Source organism: Nyctereutes procyonoides, unplaced genomic scaffold (assembly GCF_905146905.1).
Source record: "Nyctereutes procyonoides isolate TBG_1078 unplaced genomic scaffold, NYPRO_anot_genome, whole genome shotgun sequence".
Taxonomy (NCBI): Eukaryota; Metazoa; Chordata; class Mammalia; order Carnivora; family Canidae; genus Nyctereutes; species Nyctereutes procyonoides.
The window spans coordinates 18,472,724-18,496,204 of NW_026575126.1; the positions used below are offsets into that span (position 1 = coordinate 18,472,724).

Below are 23,481 nucleotides of genomic sequence, written 5' to 3' on the forward strand. Positions count from 1 at the left end.
CACACAATAAGGATAACTGGTCACAGGGGCACCTAGGTGGCTCAGTCAGCTAAGCGTCTGACTTTTGATTTAGACTCAGGTTGTGATTTTAGGGACGTGAGATTAAGGCCCGCATTGGGTTCCACACTGGGCATGGGGCCTGCTTGAGATTCTCTCTCTGTCTCCCCTACCCTGCCCTGCTATACTGTCTCTCTCTCTCTCTTAAAAAAATAAGGGACGCCCGGGTGGCCCAGAGGTTGAGCATCTGCCTTTGGCTCGGGGCAGGATCCCGGGGTCCTGGGATCGAGTCCCACATCAGGTTTCCTGCATGGAGCCTGTTTCTCCCTCTGTCTATGTCTCTGCCTCTCTTTCTCTGTGTCTCTCATGAATAAATAAAATCCTTAAAAAAATTAAAAAAGAATAACTGTCACAAACAGAATGTTGAGCAAAGAAGTCAGAAAAGAGTACATTAAGTTCTTTTATATGAAATTCAAAAACATTAAATTTTGCTTGGTGATAGAAGTCTAAGTTTTTAACATTGGGGAACCAGAATGAAGGAGGATTAACATAGACTACATTCCCAAATGCATTTGATTCTGTTTTCAAGTGTATTCTATTGCTTTATTTCTAAATGCAGACCCCAGAGGCACACTCAGAATTCTATTTTTGTTAGATGTAAGCCTGTCCACATGGATCTAAAACTAAGGAGATAGGCTAATAAAAGTTTAACTGCTAAACATCCTCATTCTTTCATGAATAAGATTTTATAATAACAATTTGTTATATTGTCTGTATTTTCCTTTTGAAAGGAGTTTCTCTCATTAGAACAAGGAGGATGCTTGCAAGAGGAAGCTTGGTTTAATCTAGAAAACAAGAAGGTTACCACCCCTTTCCTGATGTTCACCCATTATGAGGGTAAATACTTGGCTGTTATGTTAGGTCAGAGGACAGTATCTGTAAGATGATTTAGCCAAAATGATGCTACTGGGAGAGAACTTGTAGTCTGAATGGCATTAGTTCTCACATATGTTAAAAGAAAAATGAGAACTTCTAACCTGATATAGAAATCTGATAGAAACTCTTCCAGGTAGGAAAACATGAGAATTTTCCTTATGCTGTGTGGGTTCAGGCTAAGAACTGTGAACTCAAACTTACACATCACCATTCTAGCATATGTGTCCAAGGGATGTAGTTAGAAGTCAGCATATTTTAACTGTACTGAGAAGAGTCATACAGGCTTTTGCATTGGGAGACACTGGGAGGCCGCTGTTCTGGTTTTGTCTAGTGTTTCCCAGAACTAGCTGAGCATTATGGTCACTGAGCAGGAGCATGGGTTGTTTAAAAATACTGCTACCTGGGGCACCCTTCCAGCTGATTGTTCTATAGTTTTTTGACAGTGTCCTGGGGGAATAATTGCTCCAGTCTGATTCAATTAAACTTAGGTAAGAACGATTTTTGAGGCCAGTTTTTGGGGTTCTGACTGCAGGAGGGCTCTTAACTTTTTTTTTCCTGGTTCTCTCTGATGAACTAACTGGCCTATGTTTCTTTTAATTAAGCTTGTTGCTTTTAATTAAGAGAAGTATATAATTTCTTAATTGATTACCCCCCAGATTACCATTGGTTTTGTCCTTAGGCTTAGACTCCCCTACAGTTGGTTCCAAATAAAGTCAGTTCTTCTGGGGGAGAGCTTCACAGTCTTTTTTATTATAACTTCCCTCCCTCTAGGCAAAATCTCTGAGCTGTGGTGTAGTGGGGAGAAGTGGCCCACTTCCTTCTGAGTAACACCTTTACTTTAAAGCAGCATGCTGGGCAAGGGCAGTAACTTCCTGTTTTCTCACATTGCTCTCCTGAAGTGGAACCTCTGCCCTGTGAGTAAGCTATGCAGGTGTGATCAGGACTCCAGTATTCTCTCCCTGCTTCACCTGCCATAGGTCTTCCACCCAATGAATGGGGAACAGGGAGAGGAAGGGAGCCCCTCACTTTTTGACTGCACTCACCAGGAAATTAGCCTTTGCAATTTAGAGCTGCAGGTGATGAAAATGCTGGTGTTCAGCCCCTCTCAGTGTGCTCTGTTGTCCCTTGACTGGAAGCTGAGGGTAGAGAGATCCTTGCTTTCCTGGCCACATCTACCGAAAGTGGAGATTCTATCCTGCTGAGCTGGGAGAGGTGTGGAGAGAGTGTGAATAGTGGCTCATGTGCTATGGACCCTCACTGTTCTTTCCAAACTTAGTAAAAATTCTCAATTATTTGCTCTATGTCCCTAGGGCAGTTTCCAGAGACTTTCAATAGCTGCTTTTTAAACAATTTGTGCCAGCATGATTGTTTTGCTGGGGAGTGGGTCTGTGAAACTCAGTGTCATTCCAGAAGTTGAATTCAACCATTTGAAAAATAGGTTTAGTGTAGTAGTATCAAGGACAGAGAAAGATCTTTTCCTGTTTTACAGGAAATGACTTCACAGGCCTACAGCTGGAAACAAAGGTGATAAATGTTTGCCAGTCTTCACTGAAGGAAGACCCAGCTCTTGCCACCAGTCACCTCCTTCCCATAAGCACAGCTGGGACCACTGCCCTGTATCTGCCTCCCCTATCATTTTCCAGGAACCACAACAGTATCATCAAAGTACTGCCACCAAGTGTCCACGAAAAAGCAATTACCTAAAAGATGTAGCTAGATGATGTTTTTCAGGAGTTGCTTTGCGACGTTTGTCCTTAGGGCCTATTTTTGTTCCAAAATATGATTTATCATCATGAAATCCATGTATGTTCCTCAGTTCTTCACTCCTTGCTAGGCAGTGCTTGGAGACTAATGGACAGAAAGTAAAAGAAACTTCTAACGTCTCCCTTCTCCCCTTCCCAATTCTCACAAAACAAGATAAATAAATATAAGAAGCAGCACGTGTGTGCAAAAGCATACCGTGTCTTTTGGAAGTATTCAGCAAAATCACAAATATACTATATTTGTGATCACACAAAAATACTATATCTTGGCATGCTTTGACCCTTATCCTGGAAAGTGGAATATAGCAGTCATTCTGCTGCTTTAAAAGCCTGGACTAGAATGTCTTGGACAGGAGCTATGGAGTAAGAAATAGAGTTTGTAAACATGGCAATAGAAACTAATACTTTCCCTCTTACATCCATTCCCCAGTACTTCCTTCACAGCAAACAACTTCATGCCCTGTGAATGTCAAGCAAGCAAGAAACAGGCATTATGATATTTGCTCCAAATATATTGGCTTTTATGTGTTTAATGACCTTGGTTAGTATTGCATTGGTCAAACTGAAGAATAAACATACATTTCATGATGATAAATCATATTTTGGAATATAAAACAACTCTCAATAACTTTTAAAGGATTAAAATCATACAGTATACATAAGAAAATTAAATTAAAAATTAACTTCATAAGAAATTCCCTGACATAAGAAAATTAGATTAACAATTAACTTCAAAAATCCATGAAATGACGCACCTCAGTGGCTTTGTTGGTTAAGCATCTGCCTTCAGCTCAGGTCATGATCCCAGAGTCCCGGGATTGAGCCCCTCATTGGGCTCTCAGCTTAGTGGGGAGTCTGCTTCTTTCTCTTCCCCTCACCCTGCTCGTGCTCACTCTCAAATAAATAAATAAAATCTTTTTAAAAATCTATGAAATACCAAATATTTGGAAATTAAGTAAGGAAGCCTATATAACTTTAGATGTAAAAGTAAAATCACAAAGGTTAATTAGAAAATACTTTTAAAATAAAGTATATCAATATTTGAGGAATATAATTCAATCAGTTATTACAGAGAAATTTGTAACTTTAAGACTTCATGAAATATAAAAGAATTAAAATCACTGATCAACTTATGTCCTAAGGAATAAGAGGAAATTAAATACAATGCATATAGAAGGAAGAAAATTATAAAACAGAAAATATGGAGACAGAGGACAATTTAAAAGAACCTAAAATTTTCTTATTTGAAAACACAAACTCAGAATAGTTAAGAATTATAATTTAGAGCTTAGAATGGTCAATAAAAAATGGAGAAAACACAAATCACCAATATTAGGAATAAAAGTGAACATATCATGAGATATCCTGCATCACTGTGAACCTAATAGAGAAATTTCATGAACATCTTTATGCCAATACAGTTGGTAACCTAGATAAATAGATTCCTTGAAAACTCCAGCTTAACAAAATTGATGCAAAAAGAAAAAGCATTTGAATAGCTGTATATTAACTAAAATTAATTTCAGAATTAAATACTTGTCAAGAAAAAGTTTGACAAAGTGAACTCAGATCAGTGAACAGATAGATTTATTGGTGAACATTATAAAATTTTGAAGGAAAAATAAAATTAATTGTATGCTATCTTTTTCAGAAAAATGCTGCAAACATTTCATAAGCCATTTTATGGGGCCAGCATAAACCTGACCCCTAATTATGACAAGAACATTACAAGGAAATAAAATTAGACATCAAGCCTCTGAAGCACATACATATGAAAATCCTTAACAAAACATTTGCAGTTTGAAAACAGCAATATAAATTGAGGGAATCATGACCAAGTGGAGTTTTCCCTAGAAAACAAGATTGATTTTTCATCCAAAAATCAACAGATGCAATTCACAAAATTAAGAGAATAGGGAAGAAAACAGATGGAGAAAAAATATTTTACTAAGTTGGCACATAACTGAGAAAGCATGAAAACCCGTAGGCAAAATTGGAAAAGAACACTTTCTAAGATGGATAAATGGTATCTATGAAAACCTGAAATGAATATTCAGTTCACACCACAGTGAACTATTGAATATTTTCCATCTATCAGGAGAAAAAATGGATTTTTCTCTCACCACTTTGATTAAACCTAACATAAGAGATCCTCAGGTAATATTAGAAGTCCTCATCAGTGCAATAAGGCAAGGGGAAAAATGGCATAAAGATTTTTTTAAAAGGAAGCAAAACTGTCTTTATTTACAAATGAAGTGATTCTTTTGCCTCAAGATAGTCTCTTCACTTTATTAAAAATATAGTCACTGATAGTCTTTGCATTTCATATTTTCAAACAGACAACAGGAACAGAGAGAGATTGGGGTCTTTTTTAGTCCACATATATCAGGGAAGGGGACACTGAATTTTCTCTCTTATATATCACAGAAAAATACAAGTTGAAAACATTTTCAGAGTGCTGTTTGTCTTTTGACTTATCTTGACATAAACGATTTATTTCAGTTTTGTGTACTTTTGTATATGTTTTGTGTCTTCTGGGTTTTACATCATGCTTAGAAAGAACTCCACATTTCAAGATTTTTTTTTTATTTTTTTTCCGCACTCCACCCCCACCCAACACACCCAAACAATATTTTTTTTTTAAAGATTTCAGATTTCCAAATTTTATGGTTTCAATCTTCATGTTTAAATCTAGAGTACATCTGGAATTTACCTCGCTATAATAAATATGAGATCTAATCTCTCTGTTTTCTGTAAGTGGCTAGTAAGTTGCCTTGACAATTTATTGGACAGTTCATTATTTCCCACAGATTTGAAAGCCTTTAAGATAAATAGTTCCTGAAAGTATTTGTTTCTATCTCTGGATGAGGAAAACTGTTCTGCAGCTTTGTGTGCCTCGTTAGGAGCTGGTGCTACACTGGTGTAATTACTGCAGCTCTAGAGGAGGTTTTCATATGAAGTAGATCTGGTTCTTCTTTATTCTTCTTCTGATTTACCCTGACAATTTTTTAAAGCATTGTGAGCATTTCCATTTAAACCTGTATAAAGATGGTAGCCTACCTATCTTCACCAAAACACCTTCTTTTTTTTTTCTTTTATTTTGTTTTAACGTCAGAACACATTAAATTTATAAATGAATTAGGGGAGAATTGACTTGAAATATACATGTATATATGGTTATGTATATTCTTTTCTTCTTTTTTGATTTCAGAAGCATTCTTGATAGGTTTTTTTCCAAGGTAATTTTTTTACTTATATTGCAAATTTGGCCTATTTTCCTAAACAAGCAGTTGGCAAATTTGTTCTGTAAAGGACCCAAAAGGAAATATTCTAGGTTTTGTTAGTCATACAATATTTGTTGTGACTACTCAACTCTGCTGTTGTGGCATTAAAGCAGCTGCAGACAGTATGTAACTGATTAAGTATGGTGCTGTTCCAATAAAACTTTATTCAAAAAGACAGGCAGTGGGCAGCCCAGGTGGCTCAGCAGTTTAGCACCGCCTTTGGCTCAGGGCGTGACCCTGGAGTCCCAGGATCGAGTCCCAGGTTGGGCTCCCTGCATGGAGCCTGCTTTTCCCTCTGCCTGTGTCTCTGCCTCTCTCCCTCTCTCTGTGTCTCTCATGAATAAATAAATAAAATCTTTAAAAATAAACAAACAAACAGGCAGCAAGACAGATGTGGCCTGTAGGCTAAAGTTTGCCACTGTATATTATAAAAAGTTATTTCCCTTCAAACTAATAAAACTGGCAATTGATCTATCTAATGTGTGTAAGGCACTGATATATTCTCTAATAGGCACTTTTTTATGTTTAACATATTCCTGAGTGCAACTTTTAAAAAGCATACATGTCAAAAATAGGGTGGAGCATGTGTCCACATTCTTTAGTTTTGTGAGAGAAAAGTTAATCCTAGTGAAACAGTGAGCTCAGGTTCTTCAGACCCTGACCAACAAGTATTGCAGAAACAGGCAGACCTGCGGTTGCTTCAGTGACAAGTGTGTCCAGGTTCTGTGGAATCCAGGGAGTTTTATCCTCTCTAGTAATCTCAATTAAATTTCTGAGATGATTTATTTCTGCACTCATCTCAGATTTCTTCCTAAATCCTTCATTAAACAAATCCTTTGGGATCCTAAGGCAAAGGGTTGTGGGGAAAGGAACAAGTAAACTTTTGAAAATCTACGTTTTTTTCAAGAGTCACATTTTATATTTAAGAGCTTTGTAAATTGTCTCTATTTTACGATAAAGCTGTTCTTTCTTAGGAGATCGCCAGAGGATAATATCTGAAGCAGAGATATCTTCTGGGTTTGACCTGGGCAGTCAGAGGAAGTTTCCAACCTTCCCAATATGCACACACCATGAGCACTTTGCTAGGGTGTTGAGCCAGGCATGGGGACAAGTGCAATACTATGTTCCAACCCCACCTGCATGTTGGGAGGGAGCCATTAGTTCATGTGAACTTATCTTCAGTCCCACTTGGGATAGCATGGTCACCTGTATCATAGAAATAATGGAAACTTATAAGCTGATCAAGGGGAAAGGAGGGAAAATGAATGGGAAATATCAGAGAGGGTGACAAACATGAGAGACTCCTAAATCTGGGAAACTAACAAGGGGTAGTGGAAAGGGAGGTGGGCGGGGGGATAGGGTGACTGGGTGATGGGCACTGAGGGGGGCACTTGACAGGATGAGCACTGGGGGTTATACTATATGTTGGCAAATCAAACTCCAATAAAAAATATACAAAAAATAAAATAAAATAAATACTTACAATAATTTTTTTTTAAATTCTGATGCCAACACTTCTAAATGGGAAAGGAGAGAATTCTCCTGGTGCCATGCAATGACTTAGGCAAGCTATGCAGCAAGTTTAGAAGGTATCCATTCCCTGTATTTCTAAGCCTGGGCATATCTGATAGTTTTAAGTCAGCACAGATCCATGTCAGTGTCTTTGGTGGTAGTAGGGTTTCTGACAATTGACAGTGATCTTGGTAAAGCGCCCTGTTGCTGCTTATATTAAAGACACCTTTTTGGGGTGTCTGGGTGGCTCAGTCAGTTCAGTATCCCACTCTTGATTTTGGCTCAGGTCATGATCTCGGGGTTGTGAGATCAACCGCCGAGTTGGGCTCCAAGTCCCCCATGGACTTAGAGCCTGCTTAAGATTCTCTTTCCCTCTCTGATTGCCCTCCATCCCTGAATACTCCCCACTCCTACTCTCTCTCTCTAAACAAACAAACAAACAAACAAACAAACAAAACAAAACCTGGTTGGATTATCTACTTGATAATCCATGAAACCCTGTTTAATTTGGGCTCTATGAGAGCATTCTAGAATCTCACCAGCATGGCGACTTGGAGAGGTTATTGATATAGCTTTGGAAGGGCCAAGGTTATCCTGGACTCTCCAGGGTCTCATGTGGAGCTTGATTCAAAGACCTCTTGAAAAGCCAGGAAACAATAATTTTAGTGGATCAAATGCAAGCAATGGCAGTAATGCTTCTCTTTCCCATTTTGCTTTAACTTTCATCCATTCCCTCCTGATGTGCCAGGGCAGTGGCCACCAGGAATTGTGTTTCCTGCAAGGCTTGTATTGATTGAGCTTGTGTTCCCATATCCTTGTCTGTACCCTCAGATCACTGTCTGTTTCTCTCTCCAGTTTCTTGCTTAGTTGGCTGTTGCTTTCCTTGAGGCTTCTTTCTCAAGCCTCTGTCTGCTATTGCTGCTTCCACTGTTTCTCTCTTAGCCATGCCTGTTCCTTCTTTGCTGCCTCCTTCCTGGCTTGCTCCAAAGCCCTATGCAGATTTTGGAAAGAGAAAAAAGTAAAAGCTCAGGCCTGAGCATTACCCTCTTGAGATCAGAGACAAAATCACATTTGAAGGAAAGGGTGGTCACATCATGAAGAGCAGGTTTGAGAATATGATGGGAAAGGCCTTGACTGGCTGATATACAGTTACAACTCTGCTTGTTATTTTCAGGTTTAAAGAGGGTGCATCCTATAGAAGAAGGGGAAGCTCATCATTTTTGGAAAGATCTTTGGTTGGGCTATCAGAGGGCAATGCAGGAGCTTACCCACCCAAGGATAGAGTCCTGCTGCCCCTTGCTTGCTATGGCCTTATCCCCACAAGTAAGGGCTTTATCTGCCTGCAGAATGGATTTCTTTATTGCCATGTATGACTGCAAAAAGCTCTAACATATCTCATTTGCCTAAGGAATCAAGAAGGAACAAAGGACCTAGATTTCCACTGAGGTGATTTGTTCCATACAAACAAGACCATCCATGTCATTTTTACTTATGACATAAAATACTCCATGAGCCCCCTACAAAGTGTCCAACTTTCTTAGCGTGACCAGAGACCCTCTATATCTCCCTCCAGGCCATCCCCCCGGGCCCCTTCCCTCCACTCCCACAGGCCACAACCAGTCAGTATTACGTGCGTCTGTACAAACCCGTGATCTCTGATGCATTCGTATATTTGCATGTTTCCCTCGGGCTCTTCCCTTTGGATAACATCTCGACCTGAACAGCACATACAAATACTTCAAAGTTTACATCCCCCTTCTCTTTGGGGAAGTTTTCCTGGACTATATGTCCCATAGCAAATGCAGACTCGAATCCATGCTGATGTTCTCCCCTGCTATCTGCTAGATGTGTAACTTTTTTTTTTTTAAAGAAAGAACTTTCTTTTCTTTAATATTTTATTTATTTATTCATAGAGACACAGAAAGAGAGAGAGGCAGAGACACAACGCAGAGGGAGAAGCAGGCTCCATGCAGGGAGCCCGATGTGGGACTCGATCCCAGGACTCCAGGATCACACCCCAGGCTGCAGGTGGCACTAAACCGCTGCGCCACAGGGGCTGCCCTAGATGTGTAACTTTTGGCAAATTATTTAACCTGTGTCTGCCTTTGGGTTCATATCTGTAAAATGAGGGTAATAAGAGTAGATGCTTCATAACATTTTTTCAAGGACTAAATTAAAACATCCAGAGAGAGGGCTTAACAGTTCAGTATATACAGTAGTGTATTATTATTACATTTATTACTACCACCAGTGCAGCCCAGGATCACAGGTTATCACTCTCTGTGCAATAGTGTATTTATTTGACTCTTTCTTTGATCAGCCTTGAGTGCAAGCATTCTAACTTTACATCATAAATCCTCAGCCATTGGCATAATGACTGTCATATAATTGGATGAAGAAATAAATAATTTCCATTCTGTCTCTCGTGGATTTCAGAAATCCATACTCTTTTTTGGGAGAATAGGCATTTCCACTCTTCTGAGGAGTAAATAGCAAATAGTGGACCTTAAAAGTTCACACAATCTGTCGTGATATCCCCATGCTCTTATCACCCACAACTGGTGCTGTGCTTTAAGATTATCTGGAGACCCCTTTGACTCTATTCTGTAGGCTCCGCATGCTCACCTTATTCCTTGCCCTCACTCCTTTCCTGGGCACCTGCGAATAGTTCCATTCAGTCCTTTCCTTTGCTTGCCTGTAGAGCTTGTGCCCTCCAGGAACAGAGAAAGTTCCTGCTGAAATACTTTCTGTTAGGGCCTTCGGAAGCTGATCCAATTTAGCTTGGCACTATTTAACAGATGCCTCTTTGTTCTACAGCAAGAGATCCTCCTTCTTATCCTTATGATTTCCTGCAAGGGAAATATATAGGGATATCACCAGAAGAAAGGAACAGAAGAGGTCAAATTCCAAAGAAATCTACTAGGTGGGTGGACTAACGGCAGTCCTCTTAAGAAAAGCATCCTAGTGAAGCAGCAGAAGCATACAACTAGAACCAAGAGATTTACTGCCAACTCTGAAAACTCTCTGCAAGACCTTGCTAAAGCTTCCAAACCTCTCTGGGTCTTGGGTTCCTCATCTATGAAATGTTGAAGTTGTGTGATCTATTCTCTATAGTTCTTAGAAGCTGTAGCATCCTGTGATTCTATCTTCAATAATATAATGACACAAATAAACATAAAGAACAACTTGCTAAGAGGGTCTGTCCCAGGAAATTAAGTGTCTGGGAATAAGAGTGAGTACACCTAGAGAGGTTGTAGCTCAGGAGTGACTTGAGGGAGTTCAGAAACCATGCCACTGTTCACTAAAGGAGAAATCAGTGCTGGTTTTGCTTGAGAGATCAGAAAGATCCTAAATAAATTTCTCAGGCTTTGAGGGAGAAGATGGAAATAGAGTTCTCTAAAATTCTATCATGAGGATCCACACTACTTTACCCTAAGTAGGAGATGAGCTATAGATTGTGTATGTACAACTTCAGGCATCATTTTAGAAACGCAAGGATCAGGAAGGATGAATGCTAAGAAAAAGTACCACAAGCTTCTTCTGGAACTCCTGTTGATCATCCCCAGAAGAGTGCTCCACGAGGACTCCAACAACTACCCCTCACAGTCTGCATGCACATCAGCAGCTCCTTGAGCATGTCTGTGGGGAGCCTCAGTCGCTAGGCCATCTGCTCGCTGTAGTGGTCAGCTGCCTTCTGCATGGCCACTGAGTTCTCACACAAAGCCAGAGTTGTCACTGCATTCTCCAAGCAAGGCACTGCTCCATGATTGATGGCATCCACATAGGTCACCACCAGAGTCCTCAGCATAAATAAAGCAGAAAACAGGGATAAATATCAATTTCTTACTCAACAAGAACCAAGATTCTGAGATTACAGTTCTTTTATTATTGTTTTAATATTTATTTATTTGTTTGTTTGTTTATTTATTTATTTATGAGAGATTGAGAGAGAGAGAGAGCATGTGTGAGCTGGGCCGAAGGTATGGGCAGAGGGAGAAGGAGAGAGAAACTTTAGCAGACTCTGCACTGAGTGGGGAGCCCCATGTGGAGTTTGATCCCAGGTCTCTGAGATCATGACCTGAGCTGAAACCAAGATCAGTCTCTTAAAATACTGAGCCACCCACTTGCCCTATTTTTTTTTATTTTTAATTTTTTTTTAATTTCATTTATTAGATGTGTAGCTTTACACATCTAAACTTTTGCACTTTGGAAATAAATTTATAAGTATTCATGACAACTAAAGTAACATACAAATGAAATACATTAGCTATGGCCACAAACAGTGTTCTGAAAAGGTGTGTTGTCAGTACTGATCCATTGCAAGGATATTTAAAGAAAATAATCGAACTACCGATCAGGGGTCACATGACAATAACAGAATGCCACAGATTGTATCTAATAGACAACAATGGATTATTAAAATTCTCAAGATGTTGTACACAAAGTTAGTTATAAACCCCCCCCAGCTTTTCTTTCTTTAATTTTTTAAATCTGAGATTATAGTTCTAAAGTCACACACACCTACTTACTTCTATTATCATCACCTTTATTTTCATTTTCACTTCATTTACTCGTTATTGTATTTTTCTCCAGGTCATAACATCGGGTGAAAAAAAGATGAATACCTACCTTCATCTAACATAATCAGGGAAATCTGGGAAAAATTATTTCACATTAACACAAATTAAGATTAAAAGAGGGGAATCCCTGGGTGGCTCAGCGGTTTAGCACCTGCCTTCGGCCCAGGGTGTGATCCTGGAGTCCCGGAATTGAGTCTCAGTTCGGGCTCCCTGCATGGAGCCTGCTTCTCCCTCTGCCTGTGTCTCTGCCTCTCTCTCTCTCATTAATAAATAAATAAAATCTTTAAAAAAAAAAAAGAGTAAAAGAGACCACCCAGGTAGACACCCAGGGTAATTCACATAATATTATTTCTAATTCTTGAGATTTCGGTGGATTTTCAGGGACTCAAAAGCTAATATTTATTTTGGACAGGTTTGAACTCCAAAATAGTCCCTTGGAGAAAAACACATTATATAGGACTTCCTCTGGGAAGACGATCCACCCAGTCTAGTTAGTGTTGGGTTCTTATATATGGGAATTGCAGATATCAGTGACAATGTTTGGGGTTTTGGAAAGGGATTTGTTAATCCTATGATCAGAGATAATTACTAAAACACATAATCATTTCTGTCTGGGGTATGAATATATATAAGTATACACATATATAAATTGATACAAAGCTGCTGAAGAGTGCATATTATAGTTAGCACATATCAGGTCACAGAGAAATATGATTTTGGACAAGGACACTCACTATTCTCAGTGACCTTGACTTCTTTCCTGAGGGTCCTAGCCCTTGCATGGGTAAAGATAGAAGAACAGAAATTATTTGATTGTTTCTGGAATTCAGGATCCAGTTGATTTTCCAGAATATCCTCAGTATGGGCTAGAATTTCCTTTTTGTGTTTTGGCTGGTCAAAGACAAAACAATTCTGTTTTGGGGAGGTGGTAAATATAACATTTGATATACTCCCTGGGTATGTTGGAATTTTTAGCTTTGGGATTCTAACCTGAGGAAGAGAGAAAACAGAGTTACAGTAAGTACACTCTTGGGACAAGGCAGCTCAAGGTTTTTATGAGTGGGGATTTCCGATCTTTCAAGTATTCTAAACTCAGAACTTCTTTTTACATATTTATACAAATGGCAAATTAAACTCATATGAATGATGTATCACTGGAGAGGAATTTTTTAAATTTTCTTTTTTAATTCAAGTATAAATAACATACAGTGCTACATTAGTTTCAAGTGTAGAATATAATGATTCAACAGTTCTATACATTACTAGTGCTCATCATGATTAGTGTACTCCCAATCTCCTTCACCTATTTTACCCGCTTTCCCACCTCCCTTCTTGCAACCACATTTTTTCCTCTATATTTGAGAGTCTGGGCTTTTTGTTTGTTTTCAAGACATTAAAAAAATATTCATTTGTTCCTTAAATGCCACATTTTCTTTATCTATCAGTGGATGCTCGAATTGCTTCTATATCTTGGCTATTGTAAATAGCTTCAGTAAACGTAGGGGTGTATACATCTTTTCAAATTAGTGTTTTCATTTTCTTTGAGTAAATACCTGGTAGTGGAATAACTAGATCATCTGGTAATTTTTGAGGAACCTCCATACTTTTTCCACAGTGGCTGCACTACCTTGCATTCCCACCAGTGGTGCACAGGGGTTTCTTTTTCTCCACACCCTCACCAACACCTGTTTCTTGTGTTTTTTTTTTTTTATTTTAGCCATTCTGACAGGTGTGAGGGAATATCTCATTATAGTTTTGATTTGATTTTTTACTGTTCAACATTCATGACTCCCTAAAGAAGTTAAGCTAGCTGATGGCATTATAATTAGGTCAAGACCTTAAAATTGAGGAATAAACAAGATAATTTATTCAATAATTATTTACTAAGTACTTATTACATTCCTGGCACTGGGGATATGTTCAAGGGTCAGAAGATACAGCAGTGACTAAAGCAGAGGGAAATAACCTGTTCTTTGGAATTATATAACTGATAAGTGTTAAGACTACTAGTGTATAATGAGCTAATGCCAGGCAGGTGAAATCTGGTCTTAATGGAAGGAGTATGGGGAGAAAGGAATGGGTAAAACAAAATAAAACATAACAAAACATACTTTTAGAAGCCTCCATAAAAGGCTGTGACTGCATCTCACTCCTTACTTGTTTTGAGGATGCTGTGAATCAACTAATTCAAGGGATCTCAGCAGAAGTTAAAATATTTTCTAAAAGGAACATTCCCCCTTATGTTTTCTATGCTTGACAGGAAGAGAATTTCTGAGGTACCTGCATAGAACCAGGATAGAAGTGTAGAAAGATGGAAGGATGGTTGATACTGTTTCTGTATTGTCATTTTTTCCCACGGAACTCAGTAAGGTGACCTCTGTTTTTCTTATGATGATTTGTACATGCCCAGCATCAGATGCTCTTTACATTAAACCATAGTTATTAACTTTATAGGATCTGGACATGCTATTCTATAGGGTATTCTGCAACACTAAGGTACTTTGCTCTAACTAGAATTTTCATGAAAGCTAGCTAAAGCCAGTGAGCTCATAGATAAACATTCCGATTTGCCTTTTTTTTTTTTTAAATTCAGGTAAAGAAGCAATTATTGTGTGCCTACTATGTTACACATACTGTCCTTGTTGCTGGAAATTGGCAACAAAGAATCAGGTAGGATTTCTTCCTCTACAGATTTTAATAGAAGAAAAAAATAAGTAAAGATATAAATAAATATGTTCATATTGTGTTAAGTTTATGTGGAGGGGCAACCTGAGACAAAATGGTCAGGGAAGACCTCTTTGAAAACTGACATTTGTGTAAGGCCTTGAAAGAAAGGAGCAACTGGGTGAAGGAGCAGCAAGCATTGCAGGCAGAGTGAACCATGAATGCAAAGACCTGGAGATAGGAAAGGGATTGCAATTTGCAAGGATAAAAAGGAGGCTGATGTGGCTGTGGTATGACCGTGGTGGAGAAAATACAAAAGATTAATTTAGAGAAATAAGAAAGAGTGGTCACAGTGTGCGTTTGAGGAGTATGGATCTTATGTAAGTATAATGCAGGTTTAAGGAGGGTATTAAAAGCAACTAGATTAATGGTCACTATGGTTGTTTTGAAGGGAATTTACTAGAGAGGGTCAGAGTGGAAGTGAGAAGGACATCAGGACAAATAAAAGTATTTCAGGCAAAAGAGGATGGGACCCAGTCCAGGATGGTAGAATAAAAACAGAGAGAAAGAGACAGCTTTAAGATATGTTAAGCAAGAGTAACAAGAGGACTGATGTATGTAGGAACTGGATGTAGGAGGTAAACTAAGTGAGGAATGTAAGTTTTGAGTCTTGCGACCTTCAGGTTGGTGATACATACTGAGAAGAAGATGAACGAGAAAGCAAGAAGTATGCTTTTGTTTTGCTTTGTTTTACTTGATTTAATTTGAGTTTAGGAGTGATCAAGACTTATACTGTGAACATGATAACTTTATTTTTTTTGAACATGATAACTTTAAGTGGACAGCTTGCAAAAAAGCAAAAAAAAAATTCAGATGGTTATTTGATCTATGCATCTGAATTTCAGAAGAGATATCTAGGCAAGAAATATCAATTCGAGAGGTATCAGAATAAAAGTGACATTGAACATCCAAAGACTGGATGAGATCATTTTGAGAGGGTATAAATGGAAGAGAGAAAAGAACCCAGGGCCACATCCTAGAGAGACTTACAATTCAGTTGATTGGATGAAAAGTCAGAGTCTGGTAGAAAGACTGGATGAGCTAACCACAGAGATAGAAGAAAGTCAGAGTAGTGTGGTGAGGCAAGGAAGGAAAGAATTTCAAGGAGCAGGAAGAAGCAGGGGAGTAAGATGGATGCAAAGAAACACTGAATCAGGGAAAATGGATGTCATTGGTAAGTATAACAAGAGCATTCAGTAAAGTGTTGGGTTAAAACTAGAGAGGAATTCATTGAAGACAGAGGTAGAAAAAGGAAATTGAGGCTATATATTTTTGCATGAAGAGGAGTAAAAACAAAATATGGGGTGATAGTCATAATGAGATGTGGAGTCCAGGGAGAATCTTTAAGATGATAGTTATTGAAGCATGTTGGTTAGTTAATAAGAATACTCCAATACAGCAAACAAAACATGATATGAAAGACATAACTGCAAAAACTCCACGTGTGGCAGGCTAGAAAAGATGGCTTTAAGAACACTAATATGAGGGGCAGCTCTGGTGGCTCAGCAGTTTAGCGTCACCTTTGGTCCAGGGCCTGATCCTGGAGACCCAGGATCGAGTCCCACATTGGTCTCCCTGCATGGAGCCTGCTTCTCCCTCTGCCTGTATCTCTGCCTCTCTCTGTGTGTGTGTCTTGCATGAATAAATAAAATCTAAAAAAAAAAAAAAAGGACACTAATATGAGGAATTTTCCCTCTATACGAAACAGGAACAACAGGAGTAGGAATTGGGAACAGAAAACAATTGGGTTGCAATTTGCTAATAAGAATTAGAACGTGTGTTTTGTAAGAAATTTGGACTCTCCTTTCATGTAGCCCTGGAGAAGTGGTTAGAAACAGATTTCACTTGAAATTGAGCAAATAGCCTCTGCTATAAGACTTTACTCCCCAAGCTTTTCTCTTGCAAAGCAGTACATCAAGTAGGACTTGCCTATATGAGGCAACCCAGTGCTAGCCACAACCACCACAGGTTGAGAAATCCTGAAAGAATCTTTAATGCTTTCCAGTTCACCAACAGCTGTTCATTCTTGTTCTCCACCAACATGTGGGAACAACCATGATGGCTTATATATGCCTGGGAACCTGAAAACCCCAAAGCTCTCTGTAGAAATAGGATCACAAACTGATTTTCTGCCTCAGGGTTAATCAAAATATGTGTACATCAGCAGGGGGCTGGTGGGACCTTTGTATTTTTATATGATATAAAATGGAGGAGAGCATTAGCAGACCACAGAGAGCTTCCCCCACAATAATCCCTGATGATGATAGTGAAGGAATAGCAGGTATTAGCAGCCTTCAAATTTTTATTTCCATAATAAAAATAAAATTCAAGCAATGCTTATCATGTATTGAGAATCTACATTGCGCTGAGCTCTGTGACACATGCATTGACATACCTGACCTCACTTGTGTTTATAAGACCCTTGCAAGTTTGGGCTTATTATACCCATTTTGCACATGTAGTAAGTGAAGTTCAGAAAGACTGAGAGATTTGCTCAAATTTATGTATGAATAAGTAGTAGATCCAGGATTTGAAACCAGCAAAGTCTGTTTCATTACGCTATGCTTTGCAGCCACTTACCTCGCAAAATTATCCTTCTCAGCAACATGGATTACTCCATGTGCTCTTTAATCAATAATATACAGGGGCTTCCTATTGACTCTCCTATACCAATAACACGTCCTCTAATGGATTTAGTATGACAAGATGGGTTCTCTTATTTCTCATTCTATAAACCAGCAATTCCTAGACCAGTCTCTTTCTTTGCATGGCCAGTGTCTCCTCAAGAGCTCCACATCACCTAGTATTTTTTGAATGCTATGCTTTCACATTTTCATTCTTTGATATCCAGTCCTATCAATATGTTTTTATTTATTGAAATATATTGAATGATTATTATGTACCTGAAACTGCCTGTTTCCTTGGGTAAACACATTTATGACCTATGGCCCTGCCCTCAAAGTAATACTAGAGTAACCATATCAGTTAGAATTAGATTTAGTTGTGAGAAACTGAAAAAAAGGATCATAAACAAATATACTACTCATTGTATTAAATATGCTACTCTACTACATAAATTCTAGGATCAGTAGTCCAAAACTGGCAGAGTAGATGTGTTTCACAAAAGATTGGGGCCTAGGACTCTTAGCCACTTATGCAATGTGCCATCAAATCTGTAGTAAGAGCAAATTGGAGAAGAGAGAGAAGGATAGGCACCTCCTTTAAGGACTCATCACTTCTACTCAAAAATGATAGATCTTAAGTTATTGCATTATCATATCCTGCCACAGGCGAGGCTCTAATTGCTATGAGCCTTCTGAAAACACATGTACACAGCAGACTGCGATTCTTTCTCTATGGTTATTCTATTCTCTATTTCATTTGTCTCTAATTCTTATTACTTATTTCCCTCTGCTAGCTTTGAGTTTAGTTTGTTTTCTAGTACAAGAACAGCTAGAAAAATACAACCTCTACCTGGATTGCCATGAGTTCATATTATAAAATAGAATCATGAAGCATGTTGGTTAGTTAATAAGAATATTCCAATAGAGCAAACAAAATATGATGTGGGAGACATAACTGCAAGAGCTCCATGTGTGGCAGGCTAGAAAAGATGGCTTTAAGAACACAAATATGAGGGGTTTTCCGTCTGTAGGAAACAGGAACAATAGGAATAGGAATTGGGAACAGAAAAAAATTGGGTTGCAATTTTACTAGTAAGAATTAGAATTTCAAGCTGAAAATTCCATCATAGCTCTAAAAGTATGTGGCAGTATCAGAGACAGCTTTCTTACAGGACCTAAAATTAAACAGGAATTTCTAGAATTGAACCCACACTGGGATAAGTATAGTGACCATGTTCTTATGGCACCAAGATTGATGCAGGATGAGGGTTGGGTACTGCCCCAAGCCCCAAGGAAGGGTCCTTCTTCACCAGCTGGATCAAAAAAGCTCCTTGTCTCTATGTGTGTCTGTCTCTCCCATTTTTGCTTTTATTTTGTTCTATGATACTCTAATATAAAACTGTGACTCCAGAGATGAAGAATATAAGGCTAGTTAGTTCTTTTAACCTTTTAATCAATATTTTATTGTTATTTTTATATTTTAATGTATACCATTGACTTACTTTTAATATTATTCCAAATGTATTTTTCAACAACATACAGGGAAGTTGTTACAAGAAAAAAATATATGAAAAACACATATTCCGTAAGTCTAAGTCACAAAAATATAATAGTGATAAAGGAAGAATTATTAACATGATTTCTTAAACTGAAGGAGGTTAATGAGACTTGGTTTAACTGAAATGAAGTTTTTTCATATTTATTAACTCCAGAAAAAATGATCTAGCATCTTTTTTTAGAAAGTGTGTTTATTTGGCACTAAGTATACTCTACTTTGGGGTTTAGTGGAAATTCCCAGACAGGAGGAGTCTCATTTTAATATCCTGTACACAAAGCTTGGTGGAAGACCAAAAAGCTGCAGCTGTGCCAGCTCTTTCAGAGAAGTACAAACTAGAAGCAGTTTTAGTTTTAGAATTCTGTTGAGAGCAGTTTTTCAACTGAGAGAAATATAGGTACAAAGGAATAATGACCTTTAAGGGATAAGATTTATAGGCTTGGGGAATTTTAGGATTGGAGAAACCTGCTGTGACAAAACAATAAAAACAAAACTAACAGCACCTTGGATATTGCTAGGTATAGAAATAGAATAAAGGGCTAGGTTTTCAGAATTATACAAAATGTAAGGCATGGAAATTATTTGGTGGATTGGCTATGTAAATATATGACTTTCCTCACAAGCTGGAGTTAGATTACATCACTAGAGAGATGTACCCCAATTTGTTCTTCCTGAATGGAGAACTTAGAGCTGAAAAGGAAAACTGAAATTTCAGAGACTTTTTATTTGTAGGATGAGTATTTAAGGGAAGACAGAGCCTTTGGTAGGACCTCCTAAATACTAGAATGCTAGGATTACATATGAATATATAAAAATCCAGTTTCCCTCATGCCACCTTCTGAGAGGAGAGGCTCTGACTGGTTCATTGTAACCCTTCTCTAGTCTTTTCAAATCCATCGTGCCTAGGGTGCATCCACCCTTAAATGAGGTAAGACTTAGCCTTGTGCCACATCACTGATAATGGCTACAACCACTCCCTGAAGTCCAGCTCCAGGCACCCAGTCACTGTTTCTTCCAGGGGCACCTTTCATAGACACTGCCCTGACTTCAGTGGTTCAGTGACTTATAAATGGGCCTGATGTGAAAAAGCATCTCATTCTTGTCCCAGAGATCCAACCTGGAAAACACCCTCACAACAGTCAGCTGGTATGGCCCCTCCATGGACCGCCAAATGTGTTTTGGCATGAAGAAGTGCACTATTATTGGGCCACACTTCAAGAAGTACCCCCTTTATACATTTGCGACACTTGGCAAGGCTGGTCCACTCAAGTAATATGTAAGTGATTTAAAAGATATTTCAGATTTTTGACTTTAGGTTTCAGGTCTCAACGGTTAAACAGGCTCACTCTAAAGCCTCTTTAGGTCCCATTTATAAAGATAAAAAAGTTATTCCTGGTTCAGTGTTTTCCTTTACTATTTCTTTGGTGTTAGAGAGTTCATATAAAGTGTGGAGACTTTAAAATTTGGAGGGGAGGAGCTTCTGGGTGGCTCAGTCAGTTAAGTGGCTGATTCTGGATTTTGACTCAGGTCATGGCCTCAGGATTCTCAGATCAAGCCCCATGCTGGGCTCTGCACTCAGCTGTCAGTCTGCTTGAGGCTTCGCTCTCCCACTGCCCCTCCCCCTCACTCTTTCTCTCTCTAAAGATAAATAAATAAATCTTTTTAAAAATTTGGAAGGGAGTGTGTGTGGGAGGGAGGATTATCTTTTAAAGATACCCAAAAGACTTTCCATATAACAATATCAAAATATTTAATATACATGTAATCAGAATAGCAAAAAGTATAGCAGGATAAGAAAGTGATATATAATTTTTCCAAAATTAATGAAGGACAAAAATCCACACATCCAGAGGTTTAGAGAACCAACCCCGTGCAGAATAAATAACAAGAAAAAAAACACCCCTATACACACTATAGTCAAATCCATGAAATCCACTTATTCAAAGAAAATCTTAAAGACATCTAGTGAAAAAAGAAGCACTACCACAGAAGGCCAAAAATAGGAATGTCAAAAGACTTCTTCCTAGAATCTATGCAAGTAGGAAGAAAGTGGAATGACCTGTCTAAAGTATGAATGAAAAAGAATGTGCAACCAGAATTCTCCACCCAGTAAAGATGTTTCCAGAAAGAAGGCAAAACAAAGACATTTTCAAAGTAAAGGTGGCTTCATAGTATGGGATGGTCTATCCAAATCAGTGTGCACATCAAATGAGGAAAACAGTATAAAAATTAAAAATAATCAAAGAAAAATGTTATTATTTGTAATTATTATAGTGGTGATATGTGTGTTCTCTAAGAATTTTTCTGTCATCCAGAGTCATTGTGTTACTTGTGTTATTTTCTAAAATATTTATTATTTTACCTTTTACTTTTAGAACTGTAACTCACTGAGAATTGATATTTCCAGGTGGTATGAAATATGGGTCTGAAATATATATTTAGAGGTAGGTACAATTTCCCAATACAATTTAATCACAGGAATGGGGGAAATAACTATCTATATAAACATATATCTATATATAAACATATATAAATAAAGCCGTGACCTTAGATATCTGAGAAAAATAATTCTTACAGAACAAACACACACCCTACCACCACCTCCCTAAAGTAAAATATTAAGTTAGACTATATCAAAACTAGGTATGTCCTTCATGGAAAACATTCTTAAAATTATTAAAAGATAGTCACAGAATAAATGACATTTTCAATCACCTAACCAATAAAAAACTCATATCTAAAACACATATAAAAAATTCTTACAAATCAAGGTGAAAAAGACAAACTACTCAAGAGAGACATCTACAGGGGTATCACAGGAAAACAAAATAGCAAATAAACATGAAAAGAACTCTTATTTATAGTGAAGAAAATGCAAATTAATGTCTCAGTGAGATAGCTGAGAATCTTGTAGAGATTCTTTAATGATTCCTAATTCACTGACCACTGCTGAATTTTGTTTTTCTCCAGACATGGGAGCCAGGCTCCAATAAATCAAAAAAAAAAAAAAAAGTCTCTAAAGAGCCTACTATACCACAAGTCATCCCTTGACACAGGGTCATCCTGCATGTGGAACCTAGTGGGGGATGGGACACCCTATGTCATCTCAATTCAAAGATTAGCACCAGCAGATGGCATAGCTCTTTCTTTATCATGGCCTTATTTGCTAGTGGTCACTCATGGAGTATTACCTGTCTCCAAAGATTTACTTATATAATAGCATTCTAATGCTGCTTAATATTTATTGAATCCCTTACTGTGTCCAGCCCTGGTCTAGATGTCTTAATCACATGATCTTCTTGACTTTTGCAAGAACCCTAAAGGTTAAAGATACTTATTCTTCCTTTGTGGATAAATAGAGTAGACTGAGGCTGACAGACTTGCCAAAAATTGTATAGTAAGATGCAGAATCCAGGGGTAAACACAGGTCTCTTTATCTCTCACTACACTTGGTCAAAACCTATTTGAAATTAACTTTCTTACTTAAATGTTTTTATCCTATAAGTCCCTTATAAATGAAGTATGGTGTACTATATATTGATTATCACATAGCAGGTTTATAGTATGCTAGTATAAACTAAGCATATGCTGTTATTTCTGCAGTGTCTGTCATTCACCCCACAACCACTAAATTGTTTCTAGGCAGATCTTCCTTTTTAAACAACTCATCAAGGAATTCAGTTCATCTCACATTTTATGACATCCAGCCCTACGTATTATCTTTATTCTACTGCTCATCAGATATTTGATGAGCACCTATTATGCTTAGATATTGTTCTCAACTCTGAGGTTCAGATATGAGCAAGATAGTCCTCGCCTTCAAAGATTTTTAGAAATTTTAACAGCTAGATTTAGGTTCATCTAAAGTTAGGTCAACTGTTGATTATATATGAGTAATAGAAAAGATCCAGCAAAGTATGGATTAAAGATGAAAATTTTGTTTAAAAGTTCTTTTTTTTTTTTTTTACTTTTATTTGTAAGTCCTGTGATAAACAATCCAATACTGGTATTGAGGCTATCTATGTTCAACAAAGTCAATAGGGGCACCAGGCTCTTCCTGAAGCAGAATTAAACCTGGATGTGATCATCACATACTCAGGGAAACTGAGAAGAATACCAGAGTCAAAAATAAAAGTAATACTTGCTGTTCTGAACTACTTAGGACAGTTATGTGGATATTACTGGACTGCAGAATGTCTATGGGTGAAAAGGGGTTGAAAAATCCACATTTTCTCCCCGCTCAGGCCTCAGTAAACTGAAGATCATCTGCTTGCCTATCTTCCCTCCAACTCTGACCCTGGAAGAGTTTCACACAAACATTTCTTCATGCACCTCTCCCCACTGACTTCAACATCCGTGCCACACATGATAAAGGATGTATTCCAATTATTTCAATACCTTATCTCTTAGGAGGGATTTCTTGGATAGTCCTTTAGTCAGAGAAGTTGCAATTGTTTTGCTTGTTCTTTTTAAAATATTCAATCTGATAAATAATCAATGTTTTTA

The 23,481-nt window shown here is 37.9% G+C and overlaps 1 pseudogene; it reads right to left on the reverse strand.

The window, feature by feature from the left end:
* Window positions 1-7,142: 7,142 nt before the first annotated feature.
* Window positions 7,143-19,872, reverse strand: LOC129519783 (guanylate-binding protein 7-like; annotated as a pseudogene).
* Between the last annotated feature and the right edge of the window lie 3,609 nt (window positions 19,873-23,481).